Source organism: Cervus elaphus, chromosome 7, assembly GCF_910594005.1.
Source record: "Cervus elaphus chromosome 7, mCerEla1.1, whole genome shotgun sequence".
Taxonomy (NCBI): domain Eukaryota; kingdom Metazoa; phylum Chordata; class Mammalia; order Artiodactyla; family Cervidae; genus Cervus; species Cervus elaphus.
Window position 1 is genome coordinate 3143069 of NC_057821.1, and position 18174 is coordinate 3161242.

General features: G+C 38.9%; 1 pseudogene; it reads right to left on the reverse strand.

Moving 5' to 3' along the window:
• Window positions 1-9859: 9859 nt before the first annotated feature.
• LOC122697697 lies at window positions 9860-12649 on the reverse strand (annotated as a pseudogene).
• Window positions 12650-18174: the final 5525 nt, after the last annotated feature.

The window sequence follows — 18174 nt, forward strand, 5'->3', positions numbered from 1 at the left end:
TGTTCTGAACACATTTGAGGTGGACTAGGCTAAGCTATGTTCATTCAGAAGATTGGTGTATTCAATGTATTTTCAATTTACAATATTTCCAACTTTTGATGGGTTTATCAGGACATAATCCCATTGTAAGTCAAGGAAAATCTGTATAATTTTGTAATTTCTGGTCTTATATTTAGATCTTTAATCCATCTCAAGTTTTTCTTGGTGTACGGTGATAGGAAGTATTGTAATTTCATTCTTTTACATGTCGTTGTCGAGTTTTCTCAGTACCACTTTTGAAGAGACTGTCTTTTTTCCATTGCATGTTCTCACCTCTTTTGTCAAAGATCAGGTTCCCACACGAGTGTGCATTTATCTCTGGGCTTTCCATCTTGTTCCATTGTTCTATATTTCTGTTTTTGTGCCTGTACCATACTGTCTAGATGACTGTAGCTTTGTACTACAGTACAAAGACTTTATAGGCTTTGACCTTAAGACTTTATAGTCTTAAGTCTGGAGGGTTGATTTCTCCAGCTCTATTCTTCTTTCTCAAGATTGCTTTGGCTATTCAGGGTCTTTTGTGTTTCCATGCAAACTGTGAAAGTTTTGTTCTAGTTCTGTGGAAAATGGCATTGGTAATTTGATAGGGATTGCATGGAATCTGTAGATTGCTTTTGGTAGAATAGTGATTTTCAAAATATTGATTCTTTCAGCCAAGGAACATGAAATATCTCTCCATCTATTTGTTTGATTTTTGATTCCCTTCATCACTGTCTTATGTTTTTCTGTTTACGGATCTTTTGTCTCTTTAGGTAGGTTTATTCCTCAGTATGCTATTATTTTTGTTGCAATGGTAAATGGGATCGATTCCTTAATTTCTCTTTCTGGTTTTTCAATGTTAGTGTATACGAATGCAAGTGATTTCTGTGTATTGATTTTGTATCCAACTATTTTACTAAGTTCCTTGATTAGCTCTAATAATTCTCTGATAGTATCTTTAGGTTTTTCTATGTACAGTATCATTTCATCTGCAAACAGTGAGAGTCTTCCTTCTTATTTTTACAATTTGGATTCCTTTCATTTCTTCTCAGATTACAGTAAGTAGGGCTTCCAAAATTTATGTTGAATAATAGTGGTGCAAGTGAACACTTTTGTCTTCTTCCTAATCTTAAAGGAAATACTTTCAATTTTTCACCCTTGAGAAGCAGGATGTCTCACCCAAACAACAAGCAAGACAAAAATACAAACCTAACCATCATCAAGCAGGCTTTCCACAGATACCCAAAATCATGCCACCTCACACAGTCCTGCCCATAAGAGGCAAAAATCTCACCTCCTCCAACCAAAATGCAGGCACAAGTCCCTCCCAACATGAAGCATACAAACAACTGGACCAACCTCACCCATTAAGGGCTGAAACCAAAAGGAAGAAATATTATGGCTTTGAAGTCTGGCCTCAGACTAAAAAGAGACCTCAAGCATAGTAAATTAGGGGGAAAAAGAAAGAAAAGAAAGAGAAATATTGTGCAAATAAAGGAAAAAGGTAAAAATTCACAAGACCAAATGATCAAAGAGGTACTAGGCAAGCTATCTGAAAAAGAATTCAGAGTAATGATAGTAAACATGATCCAAAACCTCAAAAATAGAATGGAGAAAATGCAAAAATCAATTAAAATTTTGATAAAGACCTAGAAGAAATAAAGAATAAACAGAGATGAACACAATTACTGAAATTAAAAATACTATAGAAATAATCAATTAGCAGTATAACTGTGACAGAAGGATGGGTAAGGGAGCTAGAAGATAGAAAGTTGGTCATAACTGCTCAAGAGCAGAATAAAGGTATTTTTCTAATTTCTTGCTTAAGTAATCTTTGGTTTCTTTCTTTTTTTCTAAAAATAAAATAAATACTCAAAGCTCATTGTTTCTAATTATTTTTATTCATTTTATTATCTTCTGTTCTCCTGAGGTTAATGGTATCTGTGTAATGGAGACACTCCATAGCAGGATGCTACAGGGCAGCTTGTCCCAACTCTTATTCAGCAACTGGGAGAGCTGGGATCAGCTACCATGAGAGAGTTCAAACCATAGACATGGGCCAACACTGCAAGCCCAGCTTCTCCCCCATCCACCGGCTTGTGAACAATTTATCATCACTAGAAGTCGCAAAGAATTGAACATGACTGAGCGACTAACACACACACACATACCATTTGGTCTTTATACTTTAAATTGTTGTTCAGCTGCTCGGTCATGCCTGATTCTTTGCGACCTCTTGGACTGAAGCACAACATGCCTCCCTGTCCCTCACCAACTCCCAGAGTTCGCCCAAGTTCATGTTCATTGTGTTGGTCAGGTCCTCCAGCCATCTTATCCTATGACACCCTCTTCTTCTGCCCTCAATCTTTCCCAGCATCAGGGACTTTTCCAATGAGTCTTCTGTTCATATCAGATGATCAAAATACTGGAGCTTCAGATTCACCATCAATCCTTTCATTGAATATTCAGGGCTGATCTCCCTTAAAATTGACTGGTTTGATCTCCAAGGGACTTTCAGGAGTCTTCTTCAGCACCACAGACTGAAGGCATACATTTTTTGACATTTTCCCTTCTTTACAGTACAGCTCTCACAACGGTACATGACCACTGGGGAGACCATAGCCTTGATATAGACTTTTGTCATCAGAGTAATGTCTCTGATTTTCAACACACTATCTAGGTTTGTCATCGCTTTCCTGCCAAGAAGCAACTGTCTTCTGATTTCATGGCTGCAGTCACCATCTGCAGTGATTTTGAAGCCCAAGAAGAGGAAATCTGTCACTACTTCCAACATTTCCCCTTCTATTTGACATGAAGTAATGGGGCCATGATTTAAGTTTTTTTTTTTTAATATTTAGCTTTAAGCAGCTATTTCACTCTCCTCCTTTACCTTCATCAAGAGGCTCTTTAGTTCCTCTTCACTTTCTGCCATTAGAGTAGTATCATCCACATATCTGTGGTTGTTAATGCTTCTCCAGCCTATCTTGATTCCTGCTTGTAGCACATCCAACTTGGCATTTCTCATGATGTGCTCACTGTAAAGGTTAAACCAACAGAGTGACTTCAGACATCTCTGTTGTACTCCTTTCTCAATCTTGAACCAATCAGTTGCTCCAAACAGGGTTCTAACTGTTGCTTCTTGACCTGCATACAAGTTTCTCAGGAGACAAGTAAGATGGTCTGGTATTACTATCTCTCTGAGAGCCTTCACAGTTTGTCATGATCCACAGAGTCAAAGGCTTTTAGGTGTAATCGATGAAACAGAGATAGATGTTTTTCTCTGAAATTCCCTTGCTTTCTTTATAATTCAACAAATGTTGACAGTTTGATCTCTAGTTCCTCTTCCTTTTCTAAACCCGCTTGGACATCTGGAAGTTCTTGGTTCACACAAGGCTGAAGCCTAGCAGGCAAGATTTTAATGACCTTACTAGCATGGGAGATGAATTCAATTGTCTGATGGTTATCACATTCTTTGGTACTGAAGAACATCAGTTTGTATACTTACTCCTAAGTGAAAACATCTGTTTGTATACTCATAAGAAAGTCTTTCTTATGAAACTTGAAACATTCTTTAAATTCAATAAAAAGGTAACTTAATATAAATTAAAATGCAGTTCAATTCTTTCCTCCATGTCAATGGAAAAGGCAGAGCTAGTCTTAACAGGTTCTAATCATGATTGTGTTGATTGATCATGTTGACAACATGCATAAAGTATCTAAATCATATAGCAGATTCTACACACATACCCTGCCTACACTTATCTGAAAGTCTTGGGTGTATGAACTCATTTTCTTATTTTACACCTGGGTAAAATGGGGCTCAGAAATTTAAGTGACCTGACCAGGACCATCTGGTTGGTTTCAGATCTAGGATTTATATTTTATATTTAAGTTTGGTGCTATCCAGAACTGTGTATGTTTTCACCAGTAAAGAAACACCATCAGGGTTTATGGGAGATATTTCTGATATAAGATAAATACCCACAGTAAAAAAAACATGAAAGTTTACCTGATGCTAAACTCTCTTTCCACTATATTGTGCTAACTATGCCTATCTATATTTGGGAGCCCAAATATTTTGAACTTAAAGAATTAACTTTACCTATGCAAATTCACAAAAAAATGTAATATTCTCTATGCCCAAATCTGTGTCATATTCATACAATAGCCCATTAGAAATTTCATATTTAATCACACATAAGGATAGATGGGGCCTTCCCTGGTAGTTCAGTGGTAAAAAATCTTCCTGCAGTGCAGGATACCCAGGTTCGATCCCTGGGTCAGGAAGATCCCCTGGAGGAGGGCGTGGCAACCCATTCCAGTATTGTGGAGAATCCCATGGGCAAAGCCTGGTAGGTTACAGTCCATCGGGTTGCAAGTAGTAGGACATGACTGAAGAGACCGAGCACAACATAACACAGCACATAGATGGATGGACGGTTGGATGGATAGATTTTTACTTCCAGCCTTTGGTGTTTAGTAAAGTTAAGAAATTATGCTTACCATCCCGGCTATACAAATATAATATCATGCAAACCATTTTCAACTTGTCTGATGAGAAAACGGGAAAGAAAAATAGCAAAGAGAAAGATGTCATCTCTTTTACGCATAAATATAATCTAAATTGATGTGATAGTCAAAACTTATTCCTTAATGATTAGCACACTACACTAGATTTAAGTTGGATTAATTAGTTTGCCCTACTTATTACAAATATAATTTCTCATATCACTTCTAATGACATTTTTAGGTTGTTAAATTGCCAGTGAATGTAGAACTTGAAATAAAAACATTCTTTCAAAATGTTAATTTTGCCGATTATGAAGGGAAATATTGCACTGTGTAAAGAACATGGGACTTGGAGTTTAAAGACCATGGATCAAATCCTGAATCTGACATTTACTCAATTATTTGCTAAATCATTTCATTTCTATGACTTAGTTTTTTTCTTTATTGAAATTGTGAGAAACAATATTTCTAAATGAGATAATGAAAGTACTTCAGAGGCTATAAAGTATTTCAAAATGAAAAAAAAAAAATCCTTGTGATTATTTGTCACCTAGAAATAATTGAGCTGATGTTTAGCTTAGATGTTATTGAAATAAACTCAGAAATGACTTTCTGTAATCGTTTTATATCCAATATGATTTAGGTTCATGTGTCCATATGTAAGTAATTTGAAGCCAATAGGATAACTGGTAACTTCTGAAACAAAAAGAAAATTTAGCAAAACAGCCAGTATGAAATAAAAAGAACTTTTAGTAGGATGGATTTTTAAGAGATTGGACACCATAATTTATTTTATGCATTTTATACTTCAATCTCTTATATGGGCTCAAGGTTGGGTTGTGTCCAGGGGTGGGGCCAGAAAGGTGGCTTAGGTGGTTTGCCTACCGATCAGGCGGTGTTATGTGCAGGGGCATACACAGTACCTTGCTTTTGTTCTGGGCTCTTCAGAAGGGGCAGTTGGGTTTTTGGTTTCTTTTGTATATTTTATGTTCATGTATATACAGAAAGTTACTCTGAAACACATTCAGCTAAGTGTAAGTTTTGTCGTTTTTGTTTCCCTCAGGGAAGGTTATTATAAAATATTTTACATATTTAATGTACACATTTTTATAAGTTTAGACATATATACACCCTCACCACAATCAAGGTATTGAATATACTGATCATTCTCAGAAATTTCCTTGGGCTCTTTAGTGTAATACCCGCTGGCCTGCAGCCACAGTGGCTGTTGAGGAGGTCAGTAACTTTGTAAAAGAAGAAAGCCTGTGGGATTTGTTGAGTCCCAGACCTTCATTTCTTCCCTTTGTAATTCAATGTTAGCAAAATTTCTTTGAAAAATTATGTCCATTGTTAGGAAATAGAATCAGGAAAACTCAGTGTGAGGAAAGGTGCGTTAATCTGGCCTGGAGCCCTGAGCGCCAGAGCAGCTGTCCACAGCTTCCTGTAGACAAATCTGCGGAAGCCTAGAGGCTTAAGGCAGCAGTCACTTGGTTCTCCAGCGTGTCTCAGCAGATGGTCGACCCTCATTTGGGCCACCATGACCCTCCCCTAGACTTACTGTTTCTGCCTTGGAGGATATTCATCTGCCCAGCTGCAGCTTTGTTGTTCTAATTTTATAGAGGATAAAACTGAGAGTGTGGTCGATAAAGAATTTTGACCTGCCCAGACCTATGTAGCTAATAGTGTAGTCAGAGCAGAGTACAATCAGAACCAATTCTGATTCTTGTCTCAAAACTGTTCTGTCCACTTCCTGTGATGTTAGTCTCCTTTTCTCAGTTTTTCTGCTACTGGTTAAACCAGCATCATCCTGGCTATTCAAACATTCTCATCCATCCTGTATTTATTGAGAGTGCGCTAAGTGCCAAGCATAGTGCTGGGTGCTGGGAAGGCAGTGTTGAAGAGTCCAGAAGAGACTCCACTCTCATGGAGTTTGTAGTCTAATAGGGGAGGCGCAGTCAGGAGATGGACATTGATTTCATAACATAAGTAAGAATAACAAACAAACATGACAACAATCACTTGTTATTGTTTATGAGGCTATGGTTAGTCATTTGGTTCGGATGAGGTGGGTCAGACGTGAATGATCTTACAGTGGGCTTCCCATGTTTCTCTGATGGATTGGCTAGGGACTAGCTCATTCTGGAGCCCTCAGCTCACTAGGGAGTCTGAAAATGAGGTGACATGCCTTTCTTCATTCAGCTGCTGGCCTGCGTGAGTTCAGATGGCAGCAGCAAGATTCTAAGAGAATGAGAAGAAGACTGCTAGGCCCTCAGAGACTTAGGTTTGGAGTTGCTGTGGCAAAACTACCACCATATTCTGTTGCTCAAAGCAGGAGAGGAGACCATCCCAGATCAAAAGGTGCAAGAAGAAGCTCATTTCAAGCTGGGAGGAACTGTAAAGCCCCCACATCACATGATACAGTAGTTGGGAAGAGTAGGAAATTGCGCCTTTTTTTTTTTTTTTTTTTTGAAGCACCTTATTATACTAGATGTGACTTAGGAACAACGTCTGTGCAAGTCCCTTTGGAATAAAAAGCTGTAACCTCAGGAAATAAAATATGTGAAGCACAGAGAAATCTGTGAAAATGACTTTGCAGGGAGAATTTTCAGCAATGCCTCCAATGAAGATTTGGTGAGGCAAAAACAGTGAAATGACCCTCCAATTTCCTGTTCACCTGGTACTTGGTGAAGTACCAGGGGCAACATGATTGACCCTTTTTTGATTGAATAGTTTTGAGTTCTTTGGATAATTCAAGTTCAAAGAGGACTTCCTGAGATCTGGATGTCCTGATGTCATTTGAGAGAGATGTTGGAGCGATTAATCTGAGAGACAAAATGTTTTCACAGCATTCACACACAGTTGACACAGCAGTTTATGTTAGTAACAAAAGTGTTTGAGATTTGGGCATTTGTCAGTGAGTCTCCCTTGAGATTATAATTGAGCCCCACATTCTCCTATCACATCCTCTTTTCTGTCACAAAATGTTTATTATCCCTTCATTCCTATTTGTATGGTTTTAGCATAAAGTCATAAATATTATGCTACAAAATTGACACAACATATTTAACTATAAGTTGTTCAATCTTGAAATTGGATTAAGTCCTCTGTATTCTCTACTAATAGGGCTTACCAGGTGGCTCAGTGGGTAAAGAATCTGCCTACAGTAGAGGAGATGCCAGAGACTCAGGTTTGATCCCTGGATCTGGAAGATTCCCTGGAGGAGGACACGGTAACCCACTCCCGTGTTCTTGCCTGGAGAATCCCATGGACAGAGGAGCCTGGCGGGCTACAGTCCACAAGGTCACAGAGAGTTGGACACAACTGAGCAACGAGCATGCACACACACATCCTCTCCTAACGCATATACGTGGAATCTAGAAAAGTGGTACAGATGAACCTAGTACTAGGGCAAAATAGAGACATAGACATAGAGAAAGGATGTGTGGACATGATGAAGGGGTCGATAGGGGAAGGTGGGATGAACTGGGAGATTAGACACAGTGTCCATTTGACATATGTACACTGCCGTGTGTGAAATAGAGAGCTTGTGAGAGCCTGTTGTGTAGCACAGGGAGTTCAGCTTGGTGCTCTGTCATGTCTAGAGGGCTGGGATGGGGGTAAGTGAAAGGGGGGTCCAAGAGGAAGTGGATGTATGTGTACACACGGCTGATTCGCAACGTTGTACAGCAGAAATGAATGCAAAATTGTAAAGCAACTCTACCCCAATAAAAGATTTAAATTGCAAAAAAATTTAATTAAGTCTATAGTAATGTTACATTTCATATTTTACCAAGGCACAAAGTAATGTTAACAGATTGCAGTTATGTTTGACTGAGGGCCAAAGTACTTTTTCAAAAGGTATATTAATAGTTCCTAAAACTAATAAAAAGCTAAAGTAATGTGACATGGAGTACATGGCTACTTTGTAGTTTTAATACTTTAAAAATTATTTTATGAAAATAGTACATATTACAGAGTATTTGGGAAACGGGAAAAGCACAAAGAAGAAAGTTGAAATTAATCATAATCAGTCACTCAGAAAGCTGCTATTAATATTTTGATGTAAATAGCAAACTTTATAGAGGATATTTTATTTTCTAAAAAGTACATTTGTGGCAGAGTAACTCCCTAGGATCTCTTATATGTATAGGTGAGCTGTGGGACTAGTTCTGGATATGGTGGTGGAGAACACACCTCACCTTCTGGTCAAGCCAGCTAAGAGTTGTTGCAGCTCCCCCACTTCTCCTTCTGAGCCACAGGGACCTCAGAGACCACACGTGCCACCATCGAGGGCTTCAAGAGGAAGGAGGGCTCCCTAACCTGCAGCAGCCTCTATGTGTATGAGTAATTGAAGATTCAAACTCCAACTTGGACTGCAAAATGGGCAATCCTGTCTTGGTAAAGCCATTTCACAAAGGTGTGATCATTCTACATATCAACCTTGTATTTTGGCTATTGTCACTGAACACTATATACAAATGCATTCAGTAAGATACACATTATATAACACACATATACCATATGTAGTATATATATCCCTTGCTAAAAAACATACTTCAAATAATAATTTAAATAGCCATAAGTAGTATGTGTATGTATATATATATACACACACACACAATGGAATAATATATGTAGTAGCAATAATAATAGTAAGCTAATATATATATGTTAGTCATGATCATTTAAATTAGTATTTTGTTACTATTATAAATATACTACTATTTATACATGTATGTATGTATACATGTAAATAGTATAACCATGTATATATTAGTTATATATATATTATATATATATACCCTATTTTATTGCAAGCAATTCAAACATATATATGTTACATATATTCTATTATTGAGTGTATAAGTGGATGGACTTTATGTCAGACTACATAATCATATCCTCTGAAACTAGGAATTCCATGTTTAGTTTCCCTTTTCCTGCAGAATTATTGTATTTTCAAATGTTTCCTAAGGATGCCAAAGTGAGTCACATGTATTGTATAGTCTTCTTTATTAACTCAAACTATCCCAACCACAGTCCTCAAATTCAGTTGAAAGCTCTTTATCATTTTTGAGTGATGCTGCAATAGATGTCCAAAACAAAATGCCACTTTGTTTTTGTGGATAATTAAATTATGTGATACTTTTTCCAATTCAGAGTGTAAAATACTGCATTTTACTTGGCACACTACTGCAGGTGCAAAAATTTTAATATCTTATTTATTAATTTGAATTTTTTTGAAGTATACCACTCATTTAATCAAACAGAAACTGAGTAGATATTAGGTAGTCTAGGGCACACATTCATTTCTAAAATAAGCCTGATAAAGCTAGACATCTAAAGCTACTCTTATCTCTAAGAATGAGATCTTCCATCTCCATCAGAATCAAACTCTCAAATGCTCTGGTGCTGGCATAACAGAATCTAAGGAGTTCCTGATTTCCTGGTAAGTCAGCTTCCCATCCACATCACAGTCAGTGTTATGGAGCAAGTCCTGGAGATCTTCAATGCTAGAAATTACTGATAAGGAGACAGGTCTTACCTGGGCAGATTTCTCAATCTGATCTCCAAGAGACTGTGGGAATTTTGGCAACGTTGAGGGCTTTGATTTGAAACCCTGTACTTGCTCTTCATTTGGTAGTCTCTGGAGGCCTGTGGCTCTCAGCTTTGCCTGTGAGAGCACTGATCAGCTACAGTTTCTCTCTGAGCTTGAATACCTGAGACTCTGAACTATCGTCTTTCTTTCTTGTTGCTCTTCAGTCACTCAGTGGTGTCTTTTTGTAACTCCCTGGACTGCAGCAGCACATCAGGCCTCCCTGTCCCTCACCACCTCCCAGAGTTTGCCCAGGTTCATGTCCAGCGTTGGTGATGCCATCTAACCATCCTATCCTCTGATGCCCTCTTCTTTCTTTATGTCCTGGGATTTTACAAACTTTATTCTGCTGGTCACTTGATGCAAAGACTCTCTCTGGAGAGACAGCTCTATCATTCACCATGGTGGAGGACAGGTTCACTTGCTTTTCTACCTTGCTTATAGCAACCAGAACTCTTTCTATCAAGTTGACTCTCTGGGTAAGATTATTAACTGCCTCATTCATTCCCTTGAGTTTAAGATACTTCCATCGCTGGTATTCCCCTGGGGCACTGTTTACCTCCTCTAAAAAACTATGGAGGTACAGGATATCCTGTTTCAAATTCACACTGTCTGTTTTGTTGTCAAGTTCAGATACAGCTGGAAGTATGATCTAGTTGCTTCCATTGGTCTCCTTTAGGTCATGATGATTCATGCCACTCTGAAGTAACTTTATGGTTTTCTCGTATTCCTCCACAGTCCTCTGTATTGCCTCCACAGCAAGATAGATGTTGTTTAAAGTGTTGCCAATAGAAGTTACACTCTTCTGAAGTCCCTCTACAGTGGCAGGCAGGCTAATTAAGTCTGCAGCTAACTTGACATTGGCTTTGAGGTGGTTTATTGCAGAAGTTAACAGAGAAATCTGCTTATTCATTTCTGTGATGTTTATCCAGACTTTGTTCAACCCCAGCTCTTCAGATTCAATCTTCTTAAGTTGTTTTTGTTGGCTAAGTAGCTCTTCCTTAACTTCTGGAACTTCTTGGAACAGCTTTTCTGATTAGATCCCATTGTTCTAAACTTCTCTTTGCTGTTGTTGCCATTTAGTCACTCAGTCATGTCTGACTCTTTGTGACCTCATGGACTGCAGCATGCCAGGCTTCCCTGTCCTCCATCATCTCCCGGAGCTTACTCACACTCATATCCATCGAGTCAGTGATGTCATCCAAACATCTCTTCCTCTGTCAGCCCCTGCTCCTCGTGTCTTCAATCTTTCCCAGCATCAGGGTCTTTTCTAATGAGTTGGTTCTTTGCATCAGGTGGCCAAAGTATTGGAGCTTCAGCTTCAGCAGCAGTCCTTTCAATGAATATTCAGGATTGATTTCCTTTAGGATTGACTGGTTTGATCTCCTTGGAGTCCAAGGGACTGCAAGAGTCTTCTCTAACACCACAGTTCAAAATCATCAATTCTTTGGCACTTAGCCTTCTTTATGGTCCAACTCTCACATCCATACAGGACTACTGGAAAAAGTCATAACTTTGACTATACAGACCTTTGTTGACAAAGTAATGTCTCTGTTTTTTAATGTGCTGTTTAAGTTGGTCATAGCTTTTCCTCCAAGGACCAAATGTCTTTTCATTTCATGTTTTCAGTCACCATCTACAATGATTTTGGAGCCCAAGAAAATAAAGTCTGTCACTGTTTCCATTGTTTCCCCATCCATTTGCTATGAAGTGATCCTGAAGTGGGAAGTCAAGTGGGCCTTAGGAATCATCACTATGAACAAAGCTAGTGGAGATGATGGAATTTCAGCTGAGCTATTCCAAATCCTAAAAGATGATGCTGTGAAAGTGCTACACAATATGCCAGAAAATTTGGAAAACTCAACAGTGACCACAGGACTGGAAAAGATCAGTTTTCATTCCAATCCCAAAGAAAGGCAATGACAAAGAGTGTTCAAACCAGTGCACAATTCCACTCATTTCACATGCTAGCAAAGTAATGCTCAAAATTCTTCAAGCTAGGTGACAACAGTACTTGAACCTAGAACCTCCAGATGTTCAAGTTGGATTTAGAAAAAGCCAAGGAACCAGAGATCAAATTGCCAACATCCACTGGATCATAGAAAAAGCAAGATAATTTCAGAAAAAAACATCTACTTCTGCTTCACTAACTATGCTAAGGCCTTTGACTGTGCAGATCACAACAAACTGTAGAAAACTCTTAAAAGGATGGTAATACCAGACCACCTTACCAGCTTCTTGAGAATTCTGTATGCAGAGCAATTTGCATCGACACCAAGCCAACACAGACCAGGACACAGGCGGTAAGGATGACAAAAGCACAGAGGGGATACCAGATCTTGCAGTATCATAAATAGTCTCCCTTGGAAAGGCCAGAGCGATTCCAGCTGCACCAAATTCCTCTTCCTCCTCTTAGCTAGACTCAGAGTTAGGAGGCTCAGTGCAAAGCAGACATTGGCCTGAGCCTTTCTTGGGCTTCTTTTTTCACTTGTCCCCAGCCAAGCATTGAGCTTTGCGCTTTTTCATCTTCTTGTGTGGGGTAAGTAAAACACCCACTCCTGAGCTGCAAGGTTCTACCAGACATCTACTTCTCTTGCTTTCTTGGAGCTGTCTTCCAGGGTGAGAAATCCTGGGTCAGAGCCCTTCTGGTCAGTCCCACCCAGCAGTGGGACTGCCCAGATCTGGTGGGAGCTTGGAAGTTGGAGTCCAGAGGGAACTGAAACTCACTTGGGTGAGGATAATCACACAAAGATAGCCAGGGAGCTGGTGATCCAAACTGATAAAGCCCTAGGCATGGAGTGTCAGTTACTTAGGATATTGGGGAGGGGGTCAACATTTTCCTCAAAGATGAAAAGTCAAGTCAAGAATGAAAGTTTCTGAACCTTGGTCAGTAGATAGTATTTCTAAGAGTACTCTAGGAGCTGGGGAAGGACACACAGATAGGTGTTTTGGACTTCCGGGTAGGATTTCCAATGGAGAGAAAAAAAGAAACTTGTTTTTGAATGGGAGGAGGGGGAGATGCCGAGTGAGACCTTGCGGATGTGCTGGTCTTTCCCTAACAATCAGCAGGAAGGGTCTTCCTCCCAATCACTACAATCCGAGCAGAGAAAGCACCCAAGTCTGAGATGATCACCATCCTCCCACCTCATCCTGAGTGTGAAGGGAGCCAGAGGTCAAGGAAGACCCAGAGCCTGGCCACGAGGATTGGGCCTGAGAGGAGCGAGTTCCACGCCTGGGGAGACCCCAGTCCTGTGGCCTGGGCCTGGGGGTGTGGTGAGGAGGGAAGATGGCAACTCAGCCCACTTGAAGTACCCCCTCCCAGAGTTTGAGTAGCTCCAGGTCAGGTGAGTCTGAGCAATTTACATGCAAGTCCTCAACTCCAGCCACAACTCTGGCCCCCTCTTGGGCTATGGCCCCAGATGCTCCCAACCTGCTGCTGGCAGGGGCAGCGGTGGGCTCCAGACCTCTGCCAGCTGCTCCAGCCCCAGCTTCCTTCCCCTTTGGCAGTGGCTGCAAGTCTGTTTTTTTTTTTCCCCTTAATTTTTATTTATTTGTTTATTTGGGGCTGTGCTAGGTCTTCACTGATACACGCCAGCTTTCTCTAGTTGCAGTGCAGAAGCTTCTCACTGCAGGGGGTTCCCTTGTTTCCCTGGGACTCTAGGTGCTTTGGCTTCAGTAGTTGCAGCAAATGGGCTTAGTTGCTCCATGGCATGTGGAGTCCTCCCTGGCCAGGGATAGAACCTGTGTCCCCTGACACTGGCAGGCAGATTCTTAACCACTGGACCCCCAGGGAAGTCTGTGTTTCTGTGTTTGTAAAGTGTAGAATTTCCAGAAAAATATATACCTACAAGCACTGAGGGAAGTCTTATAATGCCATCCTGCAGTGTAAATATTACTATGACTTTAACTATGATGATGGTCCTGTGATATTTCAGTTGGCCCAGTATTGGCCAGAAACACGTAGGTTGAAAAGGACTGGTGGAGATCAATGAAGGAGCTTCTGGGCAGGAAGATGGAAAATCAAACAGGGCCAAGAGCTAAGGCAACAATTTTAGGGGGATGGTTATCAGCCTGACATTGCTGATAATGCGTATTAGCTCACCATCCAAGAGGAGGAACAGTTTGGAGAAATGGATAATTCTCTAGTTCTTTCTGAATGTGTGGTTTATTATTTAATTCTAGTGTGATTAATTCATACAATGCTAGATATCCAAAATACCCTCAAATATTAAAAAGGAGAGTCCAAACTACTTGTCTTTCTTCTTCAATCCTTGATAAAAGAGGTAGACAAATTTAAGGTTAAATACCAAATAAGTCTTTCATTCTTCATCTACCTCCAGTAATGCTCCTCAAATATTCATGTTTTCATCTAGTATATGTCAGACTTGCACTAGCTTTTCATAAAATTAATAAGGCAAATTTAGGGGTTCTTTTCACGACACTGGAGAAGAAAATGACAAACACTTCAGTATTCTTGCCTTGAGAACCCTATGAACAGTATGAAAAGGCAAAACGAAAGCCTCGCATGCTGCAGACCATGGGGTCATAAAGAGTCAGACACGACTGAACTGACTGAAGCGTTCTTTTCATGAGAACTTAAAGTTATTTCCATCAGAGCTTCCAACCTGGTAAATGTGCTGCACTTCCTAGTTCTTGACTGAAAGATTTGTTGTGAATCTCAAAACTGTTTTTGAAGTAAGTAGGATAATAGATCATTAATAGACAAAGAGATACAAAAACAAATAGACATACTGATATACAAATAAACAGATAAAGCACAGAAGCATAAAGGGTATAATACCCTATAATAGTCAAAATTTTAAAAATCTGCAATTTATATCCATTATTGCTGATACTTATAGGTAAATCTTCTTAAATTTGAGAATTATGTTTTCTAAAAACATACAAAATTCTCTGTAAGTCAGATTTTTAAAAATACTTTCCTTTACATGACATTAACCAAGAGTAGACCTTGATCTGTTATTTGTGTCTTAATAGGCACATCACCAATGGATTCATCCCTAAAGGCAGTGGCATTCAAGTGTGTTCAATGTGAATGCATTTGAGAGAATCATTCTTTGGCTCACAAAATAAATGTTACTATAGGAAAGTAGGTATCTTCTTGAAATATTTCACTCTAAATAAAAAAATATTTGCATGTTTTGTCATGTTACATAGTAATAATTTGATATGTTATATTAATCAGAAAATTTTGTGTTTTCAACAATTTTAATGTTCTTTTGTCATTGTGATAAAGTGATAGTTTATAGCAAAACAGCTTCCAGCAGCCTAGGAATCTTTTCCATAAAGAGCGCTCAATAAATATGCTAGTGTTAATAGTTTTATAATCGGGTAGAGAAGCAATTTTTATCAACCATTATCAAAACTATGAATTCCTCAATAGGCTGTACTTCTTTTAAAGAAATGCATTTTTTTCAATTCTGTTTGTAATTCTTTTAAAAGCACATCATTTTTTAAATTTTATTTATGTTACCCTTTGATGCAAAAAAGAAAGACAAATCACCCTGAGTAAAATTTTATTGAGAATTAACATTGAGTGTTTTAGTATGTTATCCCCTTTTTACCTTCATATCTGAAAATAAGTCATATTAGAAAATGCTTATACTTTTTCAATTTTAGCACTTAAAACACACACAAAAAAATCAGGTTTTGGAAACTGCTTCCCTTCATGATGATATATTAGTCATTAAAGCTGGCAAAAGAAGAATAAGAAACCAATCGTGGTCACTGAAAAGAGATGTTGTGATTTTCATTAAAAATGTCTTTGCCAGTTTTTAAAATTTGTAGAATAGATTAAGGGTTTAAAAAAGATGAAATGAGCCAAAACATTTTAAGGAAAAGGTATTTTAGAAAGTTTAAATTTTTTTCAAAAAACTTTCTAAAACTTTTACTCATTAGTACAATATCAGATTTATTTCAAGAAGAATTAATATTTCAGAAGAGACTCACTGAGTAATAGCAGCAGCATAGTGGAGTAGGAAGCCTCAGGCCCACATTCCCCTGTAGAAACACCGACTTCACAACAGTACATGCCCACACTGCCTTCATGAGAACCCAGAAGGCAGGGAAGTGGCTGCAGCATCCCAGGTGAGGGTGAAGCGGAGAGAACTGGACAGAATCCAGTAAGGGGGTTCCTTGCATTTGCCTACCTGGTCCTGCACAGTATAGACTGATGTAGAGAAAGCTCCCACATTCCAGGCTCCCCTCCCTACTCAAGAGGGAAAGAAAAGCGTGGGCTGTTAGCCTATCGCTCTGGCTTTCAGAGGGCTGCCCAAGGAAAGGATTTCGTCCAGCCTGACTCTGAGCACCAAGCATAGACTTGATTGGCAGTTAGGTGCCAGACTGAGGGTTTCTGTGACACCATCAGGGAGACTGTCTTACTGCAGAAAGACCCAAGGCAGAGAAAAAGCTTACAGAACCCAGAGAAGGGGGTCAACTTTCACTTGGAAATTACTTGCACAAGCCCAGAAAAGATATAGTTTTAGAAGGCTTTAGACATGCCATAAATCTCCAGCTGGGTTCATTAGTGAACATTTTCCTAGTATAAAAGTAGTAAAGGCTGAGAGGTGTGACTTGATTTGTTTGTAATTGGGAAAAAAAAAAAACATATTTAAAGACTTTTATTTCTTTTAGAGCAGATTTAGGTTCACAGCAAAATTGAAGGGAAAGTGGAGAGATTCCCAAGATTGCTCCTCTCCTGAAAATGCACAGCCTCCCCCATCATTCACATCCCCTACCAGAGGGGCACATTTATTAAAATTGATGAACCTATATTGAGAAATCAGAATCACCCAAAGTCCATTATTTACATTATAGTTCTCTCTGGCTGTTGTGTGGGTTTCTCTGGTGTCTCAGCTGGTAAAGAATCCTCCTGCAATGCAAGAGACATGGGTTCAATCCCTGGGTTGAGAAGATCCCCTGGAGAAGGGAAAGGCTACCCACTACAGTATTCTGGCCTGGAGAATTCCATGGACTGTATAGGGTTGCAAAGAGTTGGACATGACTGAGTGACTTTCACTCACTTTTCACTCACTCTGGCTGTTGTACATTCTATAGGTTTGGACAAATGTATGACAAGTATGAATAACTACAGTATCCTAGAGATATTTTCATTACCCTAAAAATTACCTGTGCTCTATCCAACCTTTCCTCCAACCTGTGACAACCACTAATTTTTTTTTTTTTTTTTTTTTACTGTCTCTGTAGTTTGCTTTTTCCAGAATGACATATAGGAATCTTATAGTACATAGCTGTTTCAGATTAGCTTCTTTAACTTGCTAATATGCATTTAAAGTTCCTCCATGTCTTTTCATGGTTTGAGAGCTCATTTCTCATTAGTGCTGAATAATATTCCATTGTCTGGATATACCACAGTTTATTTATCATTCAAGGATATCTTGGTTGCTTCCAAGTTTTGGCAATTATGAATAAATATACTATAAATATCTTGGTGTGAGTTTTTGTGTGGATCTAAGTTGTCACATCTTTTGGATAAATACCAAGAAGTGTGATTGCTTGATAATATGGTAAGAGTATGTTCATTTTTGTTAGAAACTACCAAACTGCCTCCAAAGTGACTGCACCATTTTGCATTCCTACCTATTGCTTCACATCCATGCTGGCATTTGTTGTAGTCAGTGCTCTGGGTTTTGGCCATTCTAATAGGTTCATGATGGTATCTCATTGTTTTGATTTGCATTTCCCTGATGACACATGACAGGCAGCATCCTTTCAGATGCTTGTTTGCCATTTGTATATCTTCTTTGGTGAGGTGTCTGCTAAATGTCTTGGTCCATTCTTTAATTGGTCTGTTTGTGTTCTTAGTGAATTTTAAGAGTTCTTTGAATATTTTGGATTACAGTTTTTTATCAGAATGTCCTTGTAAATACTTTCTCCTGGTATATGGCCTATGTTCTCATTCTCTCAACATTGTCTTTCACAGAGCAGTTTCAATTTTAATGAAATCCATCTTATCAATTATTTATTTTATGGATAATGCCATAGACATTGTATTGCCATACCCAAGGTCA